Source organism: Staurois parvus, unplaced genomic scaffold (genome assembly GCF_062004578.1).
Source record: "Staurois parvus isolate SC_StPar_1 unplaced genomic scaffold, SC_StPar_1.0 ptg000076l, whole genome shotgun sequence".
NCBI lineage: Eukaryota > Metazoa > Chordata > Amphibia > Anura > Ranidae > Staurois > Staurois parvus.
This window is the reverse complement of record NW_028317872.1, coordinates 751,157-767,809: the sequence shown is the minus strand read 5'-3', so window position 1 is coordinate 767,809 and position 16,653 is coordinate 751,157. Positions and strand designations below refer to the sequence as shown.

The 16,653-nt window shown below is 44.0% G+C and overlaps 1 protein-coding gene across 2 annotated transcripts in view; it reads right to left on the bottom strand.

The window, feature by feature from the left end:
• GOLGA1 (golgin A1) overlaps positions 1 to 16,382 on the bottom strand; it is a 385,049-nt gene extending 368,667 nt beyond the window's left edge. For both annotated transcript variants that reach the window (XM_089669420.1, XM_089669419.1), the window contains exon 1: positions 16,278 to 16,382. The gene's annotated coding sequence lies outside the window, so the exon portion shown is untranslated. The remainder of the gene's footprint in view (positions 1 to 16,277) is intronic.
• Between the last annotated feature and the right edge of the window lie 271 nt (positions 16,383 to 16,653).

Here is a 16,653-nt window from a genome sequence, read left to right as displayed (position 1 = left end):
GCGGCCCGTCATTGGTGTCAGTGGGAGGAATAGCGGCCCGTCATTGGTGTCAGTGGGAGGAATAGCGGCCCGTCATTGGTGTCAGTGGGAGGAATAGCGGCCCGTCATTGGTGTCAGTGGGAGGAATAGCGGCCCGTCATTGGTGTCAGTGGGAGGAATAGCGGCCCGTCATTGGTGTCAGTGGGAGGAATAGCGGCCCGTCATTGGTGTCAGTGGGAGGAATAGCGGCCCCTCATTGGTGTCAGTGGGAGGAATAGCGGCCCGTCATTGGTGTCAGTGGGAGGAATAGCGGCCCGTCATTGGTGTCAGTGGGAGGAATAGCGGCCCCTCATTGGTGTCAGTGGGAGGAATAGCGGCCCCTCATTGGTGTCAGTGGGAGGAATAGCGGCCCCTCATTGGTGTCAGTGGGAGGAATAGCGGCCCCTCATTGGTGTCAGTGGGAGGAATAGCGGCCCATCATTGGTGTCAGTGGGAGGAATAGCGGCCCATCATTGGTGTCAGTGGGAGGAATAGCGGCCCATCATTGGTGTCAGTGGGAGGAATAGCGGCCCATCATTGGTGTCAGTGGGAGGAATAGCGGCCCATCATTGGTGTCAGTGGGAGGAATAGCGGCCCATCATTGGTGTCAGTGGGAGGAATAGCGCCCCATCATTGGTGTCAGTGGGAGGAATAGCGCCCCATCATTGGTGTCAGTGGGAGGAATAGCGGCCCATCATTGGTGTCAGTGGGAGGAATAGCGGCCCATCATTGGTGTCAGTGGGAGGAATAGCGGCCCATCATTGGTGTCAGTGGGAGGAATAGCGGCCCATCATTGGTGTCAGTGGGAGGAATAGCGGCCCATCATTGGTGTCAGTGGGAGGAATAGCGGCCCATCATTGGTGTCAGTGGGAGGAATAGCGGCCCATCATTGGTGTCAGTGGGAGGAATAGCGGCCCATCATTGGTGTCAGTGGGAGGAATAGCGGCCCATCATTGGTGTCAGTGGGAGGAATAGCGGCCCGTCATTGGTGTCAGTGGGAGGAATAGCGGCCCGTCATTGGTGTCAGTGGGAGGAATAGCGGCCCATCATTGGTGTCAGTGGGAGGAATAGCGGCCCATCATTGGTGTCAGTGGGAGGAATAGCGGCCCATCATTGGTGTCAGTGGGAGGAATAGCGGCCCATCATTGGTGTCAGTGGGAGGAATAGCGGCCCATCATTGGTGTCAGTGGGAGGAATAGCGGCCCATCATTGGTGTCAGTGGGAGGAATAGCGGCCCATCATTGGTGTCAGTGGGAGGAATAGCGGCCCATCATTGGTGTCAGTGGGAGGAATAGCGGCCCATCATTGGTGTCAGTGGGAGGAATAGCGGCCCATCATTGGTGTCAGTGGGAGGAATAGCGGCCCATCATTGGTGTCAGTGGGAGGAATAGCGGCCCATCATTGGTGTCAGTGGGAGGAATAGCGGCCCATCATTGGTGTCAGTGGGAGGAATAGCGGCCCATCATTGGTGTCAGTGGGAGGAATAGCGGCCCATCATTGGTGTCAGTGGGAGGAATAGCGGCCCATCATTGGTGTCAGTGGGAGGAATAGCGGCCCATCATTGGTGTCAGTGGGAGGAATAGCGGCCCATCATTGGTGTCAGTGGGAGGAATAGCGGCCCATCATTGGTGTCAGTGGGAGGAATAGCGGCCCATCATTGGTGTCAGTGGGAGGAATAGCGGCCCATCATTGGTGTCAGTGGGAGGAATAGCGGCCCATCATTGGTGTCAGTGGGAGGAATAGCGGCCCAGTGGGAGGAATAGTGCCCCATCATTGATATCAGTGGAAGGAATAGTGCCCCATCATTGGTGTCAGTGGGGAGAATAGTGCCCCATCATTGGTGTCAGTGGGGGGAATAGTGCCCCATCATTGGTGTCAGTGGGAGGAATAGTGCCCCATCATTGGTGTCAGTGGGAGGAATAGTGCCCCATCATTGGTGTCAGTGGGAGGAATAGTGCCCCATAATTGGTGTCAGTGGGAGGAATAGTGCCCCATCATTGGTGTCAGTGGGGAGGAGGAATAGTGCCCCATCATTGGTATCAGTGGGGAGAACAGTGGCTCATCATTGGTGTCAGTGGGGGAGGAACAGTGGCTCATCGTTGGTGTCAGTGGGGGAGGAACAGTGCCTCATCGTTGGTGTCAGTGGGGGAGGAACAGTGCCTCATCGTTGGTGTCAGTGTGGAGGAGGAATAGTGCCCCATCGCTAGTGTCAGTGGGGGAGAGGAGCGGCTGCTCCTTCTTCCAGTTCGGCCGCTCGATTTTCGCGGGGCCGCTCGGCTCCGCCTCCTCGCCGGTGATTGGTCGCCTGAGTGCCTTTCCAGTGCTGGCGCCCAATCACCGGTGAGGAGGCGGAGCCGAGCGGCCGCGTGACCATCGAGTGGCCGAACTGAAAGAAGGAGCAGCCGCGCTTCCTGGACCGGATCGTCGTGGGACCGGAGCCAGGTAAGGTACAGCAGCCCCTCTGCCCACCCCTGTACTTTGTGTCCTTTGAAGGAGGAGGGGGGGCGGCGCCGCGCCACCCCTCGAAAAAGTGCCACCCTGACACCGGCTCGCACTGGCGTATAAGACGACCCCCGACTTTTCAGAAGATTTTCAGGGGTTGAAAAGTCGTCTTATACGCCGGAAAATACGGTATATTCAGCAGAGTTGGGGATTGTATACCACTAAATTGAGTATGAAATGGTGAAAAGTAAGATATATTGTGACTTGGTGTCAGTTGTATATTTCTATCAGGAAGCAAATGTTTTCACACAAGTTTGAACCTCAGGGAAATGAATAACTGAATACACATATATCTTCTATGGTTCCTATCCAGAACATTATAGGAAGAATCAAATATATTTGGAAGATATATATTTAATACCTAAAATCACCTTGGGTTCCACCCGAGGTATGAGTCATCATAAATACTCAAATTGTTTTGTGATCCCTGACTGCCCCCTAGTGGAAAGGTGAGAGATAGCTTAGGTACATACACTTCTCGGCCAATCAAAAAGCCTGTTGGGAGGGTCTTTTAGAACAATGGTTTAGATGGTATAAAAAGCCATGCACCTCATTGAAAAAAAAACAAGCTGAGAAAAACACACACAAAAAAAACGAAACAAGCTACCAAAGGAGAACAACAAGCTGAAGAAATCTGACGAGGCTGAAATCCATCTGAAGAACCACTACTTAATCCTTTCAAACTTTTCAAACTTTTTACTAAACTTCTAAATCTCTGTACCTCTAACTTCCTACATTTTCCAACATCACCACCTATTGCACTCACTTGCCCCTGCGGTCATCCCTGAAGGCGTTTCCATTGCCAGCTGAAACCACTGGGGAGGTGTCATCATCCAGGTTTTGGGTGTGGTGAAACTGTTTAGATCTAATATTGTATTGCATATTTCCTCTGTTGCTTAGAGTGATAAGAATTACATTAGAGTGATAATAACTGCATTGGGGGGTTCATATATAAAGAGATCCATATTATTACTACTAAAATTGTTTGGTGTCATATTGGAAATGTACATATTGCATAAATCATTAATTTTTATTGGTTAGAGTATAATTTATCAGGGAATATTTTCTCCCATTCCTATGGCCACGTTTTGGGAGAAAATGACCTCTGAGATACTCTAAGTTAACATTTATCGCTAAATTTTATTGTAACCTCTATTATCATTATCTAGAAATATTGTATTGTGTATAATATTGGTATAGTATATCTTTGATCGTGTGTACCAGTATCCATTCATCACCAGTCTTTTGCGTTTTGTGTTAATATATACCGTATTTTTCGCTCCATAAGATGCACTTTTTTCCCCCCAAAAAAGGGGGGAAAATGTCAGTGCGTCTTATGGAGCGAATATAAAGCGGCCGGTCCGGTATTTCTGCCGCCACCATGTCAGAATACCGGGCCGGCCGCTCAGCTGTTCTCTCCTGCAGGGCCTTACCTGTTCCTCGCTCCAGAGCTGCACAGTCTTCCCGCGCTGGCTTCTGTGACAGCCGGGTGCCCACTGCGCATGTGCTGCGCTTTATGAATGATCCGGTGTCTTCTGGGACACATGACAGGTCCCAGAAAGCGACGGGCCATTCACAAAGCGCAGCGCTTCTCGCGCATGCGCAGTGGGCACCCGGCTGTCACAGAAGCCGGCCCGGGAAGAAGAGGGAAGGATAACTCCGCGGAAGTGGGAGCGGGTACCTGTCAAATTCAGGTACCCGCTCCCCCTCTCTCCTCAAAGGTCAGCAGTCTATGGTCATCTCCTGCACTGTGTCCGCAGCCTCTGGTCATCTCCTGCACTGTGTCCGCAGCCTCTGGTCATCTCCTGCACTGTGTCCGCAGCCTCTGGTCATCTCCTGCACTGTGTCCGCAGCCTCTGGTCATCTCCTGCACTGTGTCCGCAGCCTCTGGTCATCTCCTGCACTGTGTCCGCAGCCTCTGGTCATCTCCTGCACTGTGTCCGCAGCCTCTGGTCATCTCCTGCACTGTGTCCGCAGCCTCTGGTCATCTCCTGCACTGTGTCCGCAGCCTCTGGTCATCTCCTGCACTGTGTCCGCAGCCTCTGGTCATCCCCTGTACTGTGTCTGCAGTCCATTAGTTCAGAATATTTTTTTTTCTTGTTTTTCGCCTCTAAAACCTAGGTGCGTCTTATGGTCAGGTGCGTCTTATGGAGCGAAAAATACGGTATATAATTTTTGTACATAAATAAATATTTATTATAAGACAATTTTTGTGTATATGGTACGAAATCATACTGGCTAAAAGGATTCAAGGTATAATAATAAGTGGTGATCAAATTATTAAGGTGTCCAAATTATTGGTTCATTAAATATTTGCCGTATTTTAACAGCTGGAGGCACTGTAATATTTTATTTAAGGGAAAGGGACACCCCCTTCATAAGTAGAATAAATCCTTACATAAACCACCACAATGTAAACAAATGTTCAGAAAAGTCTCTTTTTTTCTTCTTTTCAGCAAAAAAATCTTTTTCTCAACACCCGCAAATTCTGATGCCAATATACCTCAAAAAGAAAAAACTTAACATAGTGTCATACCTTTTGGTAATAAATACACACGTGCCCCTTCCAGTGCAACATGCAATACTTGTGAGAAACCCAAAAAAAAAAAAAATATATAGTGTTAATCTCTATGCGAATATCTACATACAGTTGTGTCCAAAATTATTCAACCCCCAATGCTGTAAAGGGGTTTAGGGACTATAGTGTACATTTGGAATTGTATTCAGAATCAAATCCTACAAGGACGTTGTAACTACCCAAATGCAACTAAAATGACATCAATTGTTTATGTAATACAGTAGTAAATGGTTCTTATGTGGTTTCTTCATTGCCACAATTATTCAACCCCTTAAAGACTACCACTCTGAAGAACAGAGGTTCATACAGGTGCTTTCCATCAGGTATTGAAAACACCTGTGGATGTCACCGAGCAGCAATCAAGCATAATAAGCACCAATTAGGCAGCTTTAAAATGACTGTGATACTCAGCTCCTTCTAGACATTTACTGGTGTGGTTACAAACATGGTGAAGGCAAGAGAATGGTCCAGGAAGACAAGAGAAGAGGTGATTTCTCTTCACAGGAAGGGCAATGGCTATAAGAAGATTGCAAAGATGTTAAACATACCAAGAGACACCTTAGGAAGCATCATTCGCAAATTCAAGGCAAAGGGCACTGTTGAAACGCTACCTGGTCGTGGCAGAAAGAAGATGCTGACTTCGACTGCTGTGCGCTACCTGAAGCGTAGAGTGGAGAGAAGTCCCCGTGTGACTGCTGAGGAACTGAGAAAAGATTTGTCAGATGTGGGTACAGAAGTTTCAGCCCAGACAATAAGACGCACACTGCGTAATGAAGGCCTCCGTGCCAGAACTCCCAGGCGTACCCCCTTGCTGTCTCCAAAGAATAAGAAGAGTCGACTGCAGTATGCCAAAAGCCATGTGGACAAACCACAAAAGTTGTGGGATAGTGTTCTGTGGACTGATGAAACAAAATTAGAACTGTTTGGGCCCATGGATCAACGCTATGTTTGGAGGAGGAAGAACAAGGCCTATGATGAAAAGAACACCTTGCCTACTGTGAAGCATGGTGGAGGGTCAATCATGCTTTGGGGCTGTTTTGCTTCTGCAGGTACAGGGAAGCTTCAGCGTGTGCAAGGTACCATGAATTCTCTTCAGTACCAGGAGATATTGGATGGAAACGTGATGCAGTCCGTCACACACCTGAGGCTTGGGAGACGTTGGACCTTTCAACAGGACAATGATCCCAAGCATACCTCCAAGTCCACTAGAGCATGGTTGCAGAGGAAAGGCTGGAACATTTTGGAGTGGCCATCGCAGTCACCAGACTTAAATCCGATTGAGAACCTCTGGTGGGACTTAAAGAAAGCAGTTGCAGTGCGCAAGCCTAAGAATGTGACTGAACTGGAGGCCTTTGCCCATGAAGAATGGGCGAAGATACCCGTAGATCGCTGCAAGACACTTGTGTCAAGCTATGCTTCACGTTTAAAAGCTGTTATAACTGTAAAAGGATGCTGTACTAAGTACTAAGATTGAATGTCACTTGGGGGTTGAATAAAACTGATAATGCTGTGAGCACAGAAAAGACATTTGTGGTTATTTCATTATAACTGTTATGTTATATTTGTCTGACCTACAAGTGCCTCTTTAATGTAAATGTAAGCAAGATGACTGAATGATCAAAAGCAATGTCAAACTGGCCAAAACACTCAATTTCAGTGGGGGTTGAATAATTTTGGACACAACTGTATACGCATATATTTTAAATCTCTGTGTAACCAAATACTTAACCAGTGAAACACTCACACATCATATCCACTATGTGAATCTGTGTAACCCACTCAAATTTTGTCACTGCAAATGTGTAACACCACACTATATATGTCAGTGATCCCCTTGAACCCTACACACATCCCCAACCAAAACAATCTCCAACTCGTGTGCTAAATGGGTAATTACCCTATATATCCAAAAACAGGGCTTGATACAAATCTCCTTAACTGTAGAATTCCATCCAGTATTAGATCCAGTAAAACAGTTTTTCTTCCATTCTCCTCATAAGAAAATCGAAATTACATATGGTAGATTCAATAAATAACATCCTTTATTCAGTAACTTACATTACAATTTGAATAAGGCAGCTCCTCCTCATAGAGATGCACATGCAGACAGACTAGGGAACACTGGCCACATGTTCCCACTTCCAAGATGGCCGCGATCTCACTTCCTGTCAACGTCGATGCGTCTGACGTCACGTGTCACTGACGCGTTTCGTCACTTCCTATGACTTTTTCAAAAGGGTAAGGATGTCTGCGCATCAACCCCTTATGTACCGCCCTTCATACATGACTGGCGCCAAAAATCACCATCTTGGAAGCTGGAAAACGCCGCCCATACCTATCTGCATGCAGCCTTACTAAAAAAACACATCAAACAACTATTTGGAACATCTAATCACGAACTATCTACTTCTATGTTACCCTATACCTGGAATACATAATGATTATAATCCGTAATGCAGAATACAACATACAATGTCCAATATAAATAAAACGACAATATACAGAAATATATATCATACATATGCATATATACATTAATATTTACCTACTCTACCTTCCAATATCCTACATACATATAGCATATACCTATCTCCATCTATATATACATATCCATATCCCTATATAATATATTAACAAAAACCCTAATACTCCCTCTGCTGGTCGCAATCTAAAACAACCACAGTTTTTAAATATTTCCCTTAACCTCTCATCATCTTCAAAAGAGACCCCCAAATCTAGTTCATAGCATATTAATATATAAATACATCATACTCCTCTACCCTTTATTATCAATCCCAATATCCATTAATTTATTCAGACACATTTGATTTATCTCTCTTTTTTTACCTCCATCATTTTATCCTAAAATAAATTACATAAAAATCTATGACTAAAATTAATAAATAAAATTTATAAATAAAATTACAAATATACATCAATTAATTTACTCAAAACAATTGTTTTATCACCTTTTAAAACTTATATTACATTACCTCCATATGTCCAAATATTAATTTCATAATTCCATATATACTTCCCTCAATAGATATAGGATTTATATAATTTTCCTATAGGGTAAATAACATTAAATTAGAACTCATCTACTGTATTTATAATATAATCAAATTAAAAATCCAAAATAAAACAGTTCAAATCTAATTCTATATTTAAACCATTAGGCTTCAAAGTATTCAATTTAAAAATCCAATAAGTCTCATTTTGTGAAATACTTTTTACCCTATTGTTTCCCCTCCAATGGGCATCCACCGTATCTATGCCACAAAACTTAATTCCCCTTGGGTCAGAATTATGATATTCCTTAAAATGTCGTGAAACGCTATGGTCCTTTTTACCTTTAATTATATTGACCACATGTTCCTTTAATCTGGTACCTAAATTTCTTTTAGTTCTTCCTACATATTGTAATGGGCAAGGGCATTCTAACACATAAGTAACATACTTTGTATTACATGTAATAAATTTCTTTATATTAAAGTCTTCTCCTGTACATACGGATTTACAACTTGTAATTTTTCTATCCTTAATACCTGTTACCCTACAAATTTTACATTTTTTACAAGGATAAAACCCCTGTAAATCAAACATCCTTGTTTTTTTAGGGGGTGAAATAACCCCCTTGACTAACATGGTTCTCAAGTTATCGCTTTTTCTGTAAATAAACTGAGGTCGAGTTTTTTTACAGAAAAAGGAGACAGTCTGACAGTTCTTATAAAAGGTAAGGGGCGGGGTCAGCCGGGAACAGCAAGCATGTGACATAGGGCGGGGTCATTCGGATGATGTCCCTGGCTGGCCCCGCCCCATACCTTTATAAGAACTGTCAGACTGTCTCCTGCATTAAGCTAGTTAGCCTCAGTGGAGAGACAGGGCGACAGTTCTTAAATAGGTAAGGGGCGGGGATGATGTCCCTGGCTGGCCCCGCCCCTAACCTATTTAAGAACTGTCAGCTAGCCTTTTTTTTTTTTTTACAAGGCTGGAAGCCTCCGACGGGAGCAGAACTTTTTTTCTTTCTTTTTTCGGGTCACCGCCGCGATTGACGTTGGATCTACTTCGGGGGACATTGTTTTAATAAAGGACTTGTCAAAGACCCTGTACTGTGTTTTTTTGTGAATGAGTCGCGGGACCATGTACCGCAGACTCATTCACGTGGGGGGGGGGGGCCGGGATCTGGGGGCCCCCTTGTTAAAGGGGGTTTCCAAATTATGATAAGCCCCCCGCCCGCAGACCCCCACAACCACCGGCCAGGGTTGTGGGGAAGAGGCCCTTGTCCTCATCGAAATGGGAGCCCCCCCTGCCCCAAAGCACCCCCCCCATGTTGAGGGCATGTGGCCTGGTATGGTTCAGGAGGGGGGGTGCTCGTTCGTCCCCCCCCCCTCTTTCCTGACCTGCCGGGCTGCATGCTCGGATAAGGGTCAGGTATGGATATTGAGGGGGTCCCCACGCTGTTTTTTTTATTTTACTTACTGTCAGCTGTCAAAATAAATATTATCTAGACCTTCAAAATCAGTAAAATCATTACATAAATAATTATAAAGGATAAGAAACAAAAATAGAATCACTAGAACTAAGGAAATAAATTAGAATACATAAAGATATGCTTAGTGCTGTTTGTTAAACACAGTAGACGCGACCGAGTGCCGGCTGTCAGAGGAATCCACACTGAGATTTACTATTGAGCAGTGGCTAAAAAGCAAGCGCCCAGAGAGGACGTCTAAAATGTGTTCTGCACATACGCATTTATATCGGCCAAAGACACTGCACGGGCGTCTAGTTTTTTACTGTGTTGATTTGCTTTAAAAAAACTATTTTTAACACATTCTTAATTTTTTTTGGAAATGGCAGATATTGTTTAAAGTGAAGTCCTGATATTTGGCAAAGCAAATTTCAAAGTGAACATGTCTCTGCAGTGATTTTTCATGGTGTTAGACGTGCCTCTTAGCAAGTCTGCTTTGTGAGTCTGATTCCGGGCACGTGCCTCGTTAGTAAATTCGATTGGGCGTCTACTTATGGACGCTGCTCAATAGTAAATCTCATTCTGGGGTAAAAGTAGACGGTCGCCCATAAAAATTAGACGTTCCCCCACGGAAATGTGCCCAGGCACAATAGTAAATCTGTCTAGGAGGTAATGGATTAGGTGAAATACCTTATTTGTTGATCCAGGCTGGTTTCCTCTCCTGACAAATGACTACTTTTCTGAAGCTGTTCTTTGTCACTCAAATGGTTACGTCTCTCCAATGTTAAAGGCCTGCCCATGCACCAGGAGCGACAGAGTGCCAGCTGCAGATGTAGCAAGGAATCTCAGCCTTGCCTCCAATCTTGTATAGCCAAACAGATACAGCTAAAGATGAAATTAGCTCAGGACCAAAGATGCACATCCACCATGGGAAAAGATACAAACTTTAGGAGGGTGGACAGTGCCAGCAGGTAAAAGTAGTAATCAATACACAGACTTTTAGTCTAGAGCTCATTTTGCCCCATACTTGCACTATATGTCCATGCTCTCAAGAGTACATTATTTTAACAAATAAGAGGATGGCAAATATGCAAGATAGAGTAGGAACTGGCCAGAGAAGAATCACTTTGACGCAGTTGGGCAACCTGAACATGTTATGCAATATATGCAAACTAAGAATCCCCATTTTAAAAGCAAAGGTTTCCTATATGCAAGGGTTAAAAATTGGTTGAACATCTTTAATATCTCATGTCTTATATTAAAGCTATTCAGGACCTGAACACTCAAATTATAATTTCTACCACCTAGTAGAGGTTAGCAATTAAAAAAGGCAGGTATGCCTGAAGTTGCTCTAATATTTTTTGATGAAACTTCAAGTTTATGCTTATTGTGCTGTAACCCCCTTGTATTAAGGGTAGCACTCCCAAATAGATCTACAAACTCATCTTACAATAATAAAAGACAATTAATGGCCTTCAAGATCCATTCAGATTAAGAGGATTTACATACAGTCCATCAGAGGTAACAGAACCACAAAACCTGCAGTACGCCACTGAAAAACAGAAGCTACGCTCCTTGAAGGTTAGGGACTGATGTGAATATACAGTATATATATATGGAAAGTGCTCCGTAAATTGAAGGCACTATACAAGTACCTGAAATAAATTAAATAGTAATAAAATAAAGTTGCGTTCCTCCTCCTCTGCCTTCCTCTTCTGCTTTTGGAGAGAGAGAGAGCGGGTGACTAGTTTTGACATGTATCCGCTCCTCACTTCCACTGGAATTGTCCAGGCGAAGTTTGCCCCTCTCCCTCCCTACAACCTTCTGGGACATGACACAGGTCCCAGGAGACTGCGTCTCCTGTGATATGTAAATGGTAAGATGGCTGTGATGCCGCAAAACTTTACAGCTGGCTTCTCACACAGAGCATGACAGTGTCGGGGTGTAGAAGTGGAAAACCCAGTCACTCCTGCGCTTGGGGATGGACTCAATGTCATTAAGACCACATATGGAAATGCTTGGGATACGCACGCCTTGCTACCCTCAAGAACCGGGGGAGTCCAAAGTACTGAACAGAGAAAAACAAACAGAGGGCGCACCGGCCTAGTGCATTACCTTAAAAATGAATGTAAATAAGTATTATACTCACAAAATGATCAATAAATAAAAGGCACATCATGAGGAAACAGCTTTGTCCAATTCACACTTTCTATCTGTAGTGAGAACTCAGGACATCCAAAAGGCTTATGCGTTTCAAGGACTAGCCTCTTCTTCAGAGCCCTGACAGTGCCAGGACCTGAAGACCAGTGAAGAACTGGCCCAGGTGAGTACAGTGCTGGATTCTTGGACAGGTAAGACTCTTATTATTAAAATTATTTAAAAAGTTACTGGACACACCCCATGTACCTCTGTGGGTTTCTGCGATCAGTGATATTATGCGAGTGGAAGAAATATTGGCCTTTGCCAATGTCACCTATGATAAACAAACTACTATGGTGGGTCTGGCTCCATTTCTTCTCCTCTTCAACCCTTCGGGATATGTGTGCCCTTGTTGCATGTCACTAAGACTGGGTCTCGTCCATTTGAACTGTTTGGCCTGTAGATACTTGTTTATCTAGAGTACAATACTTTGGATACGATGCATTAGGTTCTGCCTCCAAGTCTTTTGGAGGTGTGTTGTTGAGGCCCTGTTTCCTGTATTCCCCGACCCCTCCCACCCCTTTTTCTTTTCTTTCTCTGGTGCTTCTCTCCTTTGTTTCCCCTCATCATCTCTTTACTTCTCTTTTTTAGCCTGGTCTTATACAGTGACTGTTGCTGAGTTGCTCCACAGTGTTTTATTTTTGTACCTTCTTCGGGGTCTAGTACTTGGGATATATATATTCCCCATGTTTCTGATGTTTGACCTTGAGTCCCTGATGTCACTGTTGAGCATAGTATGTCATAAATATTTGTTTGGATTTTCTTCATGCTCCTGATTTATATTTGATTACTTGTACATGCAGTCCATGTTTCTCTTCTGTTATGTTCTGCAAATTCCGATACAAAACGTAATAAAGACAAATTTGACTTTAAAAGTTGTTCTCCAGTAACTTTTTAGAGGATCACAGAGAATCCAGCTGGTGTTGAAGATAAGAACACAAGTAATAAAAACAATATCCACAGGCAAATACTATCTCCACAGCTCAAGGGTGGATGCAGAGAACAGTCCCAGACTTTGTATTTAGCCGGGGACCTATCACATCTAAAACAGGCACTGGTGCACCAGAACCTGTACTGTCATTAGGAGCAGTGTCTGCAGCTTCGGGAGACATACATGGAGAGGAGAGAACTGGTAAAAGCAAGTCATTTTAGAGCTACCTTTCAGAACTACTGCCCCTTTGTCAAGCCGTTCTGCTATAGTTATGCAATGGAAATAAGATATGACAGACATATCTTATTTCTATTGCATAGTGCAGGTCAGTGACCAGACCAGAATCTGTAGCTATCCTTCAACTGTGTCTACTTGCACTATATTCACTGAAGTATTCTATAAGCAAGGATGCATATTAGGTTTTCAAATAACATCAAAAAGCAGAACAATAAACAATATGAAGTCCTCCTCTCCCAGTGATTTAAACCTGCTAATCACTACAGCAGATAGGACTTACAAAGTGGTGGTAGCTCTGAAACTTTACTCTCTCTCTCCTCCCCACGGGTCTCCCATGGCAGCAGACACCACTCTCAATGACAGTACAGGTACCACTGTACCTTTAGATGTGACAGGTCGCCAGCTAAATACAGACTCTTAGAATGCTCTGTCTACTTGAGCTGTGGAGATAGCACTCACCTGTGAACATACACTGAATGTGAGGGGATATGGTTTTTAATAATCATTAAAAATCACCACATTCGTTAAGCCTTATTTCCTGGCTGGAGAACATCCTCCTGCATCATTGAGGTAGTTCCCCCCCCTAGCCTTACATTCCTTGGCTGGCCACTTTCAATAATTGGATTTCACTTCTTTCAATCATGGTGGCTCAGCATCACAAATACAGCCTACCTAGGAATGCCTACTCCTCCAGACTGACACCTACCCTTTAAAGCATTTAAATGTTTTCATGACTCCTCCCATGAGCCAGTCCACTGCTGGCATCAGGGCTGAGGCCTCTTGAGAAGTACAGGGAAGGGAACTGTGATATTTTCAAGAAGCTATGATGACACCCTGTCTATCCCTCCCACCAACCATGATCTGTCTGCATGGCATAAACAACAGAGACCCCGTGCGTCTAAAATAATGCATGATAATGGAAGAACAAAAAAGAAAATTGCCTTTGGCGCTTGTTCAGAGATCAGGTACTGTTAATGAATTCAGTGAAACAAATCACTGCTAGTGTTTGAGAAACAATGTGGTCTACTCATTGACTGAACCTTATAACAGCTTAAAGGATATATGTAAAGCGCTGTGTAAATAGAAGGCGCTATATAAGTACCTGAGATGAATAAATAAATATGTTCACCTTTGGAACATGTTCCACCAGGTTTTAGGGTGGAACATGTAACATGTTCCCATAGCCACGCCTGCCGCCCTCCCTCTGACAGATAGTACGGGGAGAAGTCTCCCCGTACTGTCAGATTTGAAAACATCGTGACCGCGCGGGGCTCCGCCCACATGGCCGCATCACTCATTCAAAGAGTTCTGTGAATGAGTGCCGCAGCCTTCGCGGCTATCAGCTTGTAGTTTTCAATGAACTATCATGGCATTGTGGAGCGCTGTGCTAGTTCATTGAAGTTTCCTGTCAGAATATCTGCTTGACCGTACATCCCGTACGGCAAGCAGATAGTCTGACAGGTCTGCAAGAGACCTGCATGGCATCAGCAATCTAATGATTGCTGGTGCAATGCTTTGCAGGCTCCTCTGGACAAAAATAATAAATGCACATTTTTTTACCTGAAAAAAACACGTGCATTTATAATTTTTGTCCAAAAGGTGAACTTATCCTTTAAAAGTAAACACATAATACAACGTAACAAATCCTTCATACTGTGAGAATAAATCCCGGAGGAAAGGCTGTATAACTAGACATATATACAGACACTAACGGGACCCAGCTGCTGACTCCAATCTGGCTTGGGAAGATCGATATGTGAAATTAATAAATGGGGAAGAGGCTCTCAATTAACAAATATAGCGTAGTATGTCAATTTATTAAAATCATATAATATTGCACTCACAAGGGTGAAGTGTTTGCAGGCATGTCATTATGGCAGAAGTCCATAACTGCAGGCATATGGATGGCTTGATCCACTGGGAGCTGGATGGAGAGGCAGCCACTGGAGGTGCAGATGATGGGCGCCTTTGAGAACGGAATGCAAAGCCAGGAGTGTAGCAAAACAGCACCTCACCCTTGTGAGTGAAAGAATATATGATTCTAATTATCTTTTAAATAAATTGACATACTACACTATAGTGGTTCCATGGGCGTCTCTTTCCCTTCCCCATTTATACATAATAATGGAAAGTTATCCTTTAAAAATTCCATTATAATTTTAATAATAGGGAAGGGGGGGGGGGGGAGCAAGTTAAAGGATAAGTTCACCTTTGGGAAAATTAGACACGTTCCACCCGTTTTTAGGGTGGAACATGTAACATGATCCCACAGCTGTAGCCCACTGTCCTCTCTCCCTGTGACAGTAGTACAGGGAGAAGTTCCCCATACAAGCTCTCACTTTTTGAAAGCAGCAGGGCCGTGTCATTCATTCACAGTTCTGTGAATGAATGAACTACAAGTCTCTACAGTCTTGCAGCTATCAGCTTGTAATTCTCAATGAACTACCACAGTGCTGTTGAGCGCCGTGGTAGTTCACTGAGTCTTCCTGTCAGACTGTATCTGCTTGCCCGTACATGAGGGATGTATGGGCACACAGATACATTGACAGGTTTTCAAACAGTTTCATCAACAGTTTTTTTTATTTTGAAATAAGGACCAGTTCATAACAGGAAACACACTGAGTGCAGTTCTGTCCTGTGCAATTTCAGCCCATTCATTTTGAATGGACTGAAAACTACACCACAAAAACACAAGTGCATGTACTACTTTTGGAAACACACTGCAACCAGATCAAAGGACCATACAATTTTGTGTAGGCAAACACAGTGCATTTGTGACCTTCATTTGGGGTGTTGTTAACATTGCACTGTTAACATTGCACTGTTAACATTGCACTGAAACCAGCTGCTTTGAATGAGCTGTGGGAAACACACAGGTTTCCCCCATCGCATTTTAGTGTAAACCGGCCATAAACGTATTACATGTGGGGGCAATAACCAACCTGACAGCTGTCACAGAGTATCCAATGAAAGATTTCCCCTCTATCCTGTCCTGGTGTCAACTCGAAATTTTAGACTGACCCTTTAATTCTATGTGACATGGTTACCAAGACAATTAAAAGCTGAATCTCCCAGCAGAGACAGAACTCTCACCTCCCCTCACTATCACACACATTCAAATCTATTAAAAAAAAAAAAAAGTTCTCCTTTCCTTGATATTGTATGGGGCACTCTATTCAACCTACTCCTTACACTGAACACAATGAAGCTTTGGTAAAAGAAGAGAAGAGATACTGAGTGGAGTTATATCACAGCTGCCCCATACATTCTAAGAGGCAGCACAGTGTGTTCACCAGGGCGAAGGGTGGAACCGACCGAACAGTGTTATCATGACATCCCACCTGTAACTCGGCTTTGAGCTCTCCAATCTCCGGTATAGTCTCTCTCCAGCTGTACAGAAGATGTGGCCACTGACGTCACTATAGCGCCATTGTCAGGTGACGCTTCTAAGCCATTGGCTGACTGAAAGTGGGGCGGAGAGGTCACGGTATACGTAGAACGTGTGCGTCAATGGCTGCAGCATCTGAGGAAGAAGAGGAACTGCGCATGCCCGAGTTCTTGTTACAATAGCAGATGGTGTGTGCAATGTTGTATTAATGGATACTGGAAGCATTGGTTTTGCATCTTTTTTGGTTGTTTTGTAGAGCATCAGGGGATATCATATGTTTGCTAATTTTTTTTTTTTAGCTAATATGAGACGTTTTGTTTACTTTAATT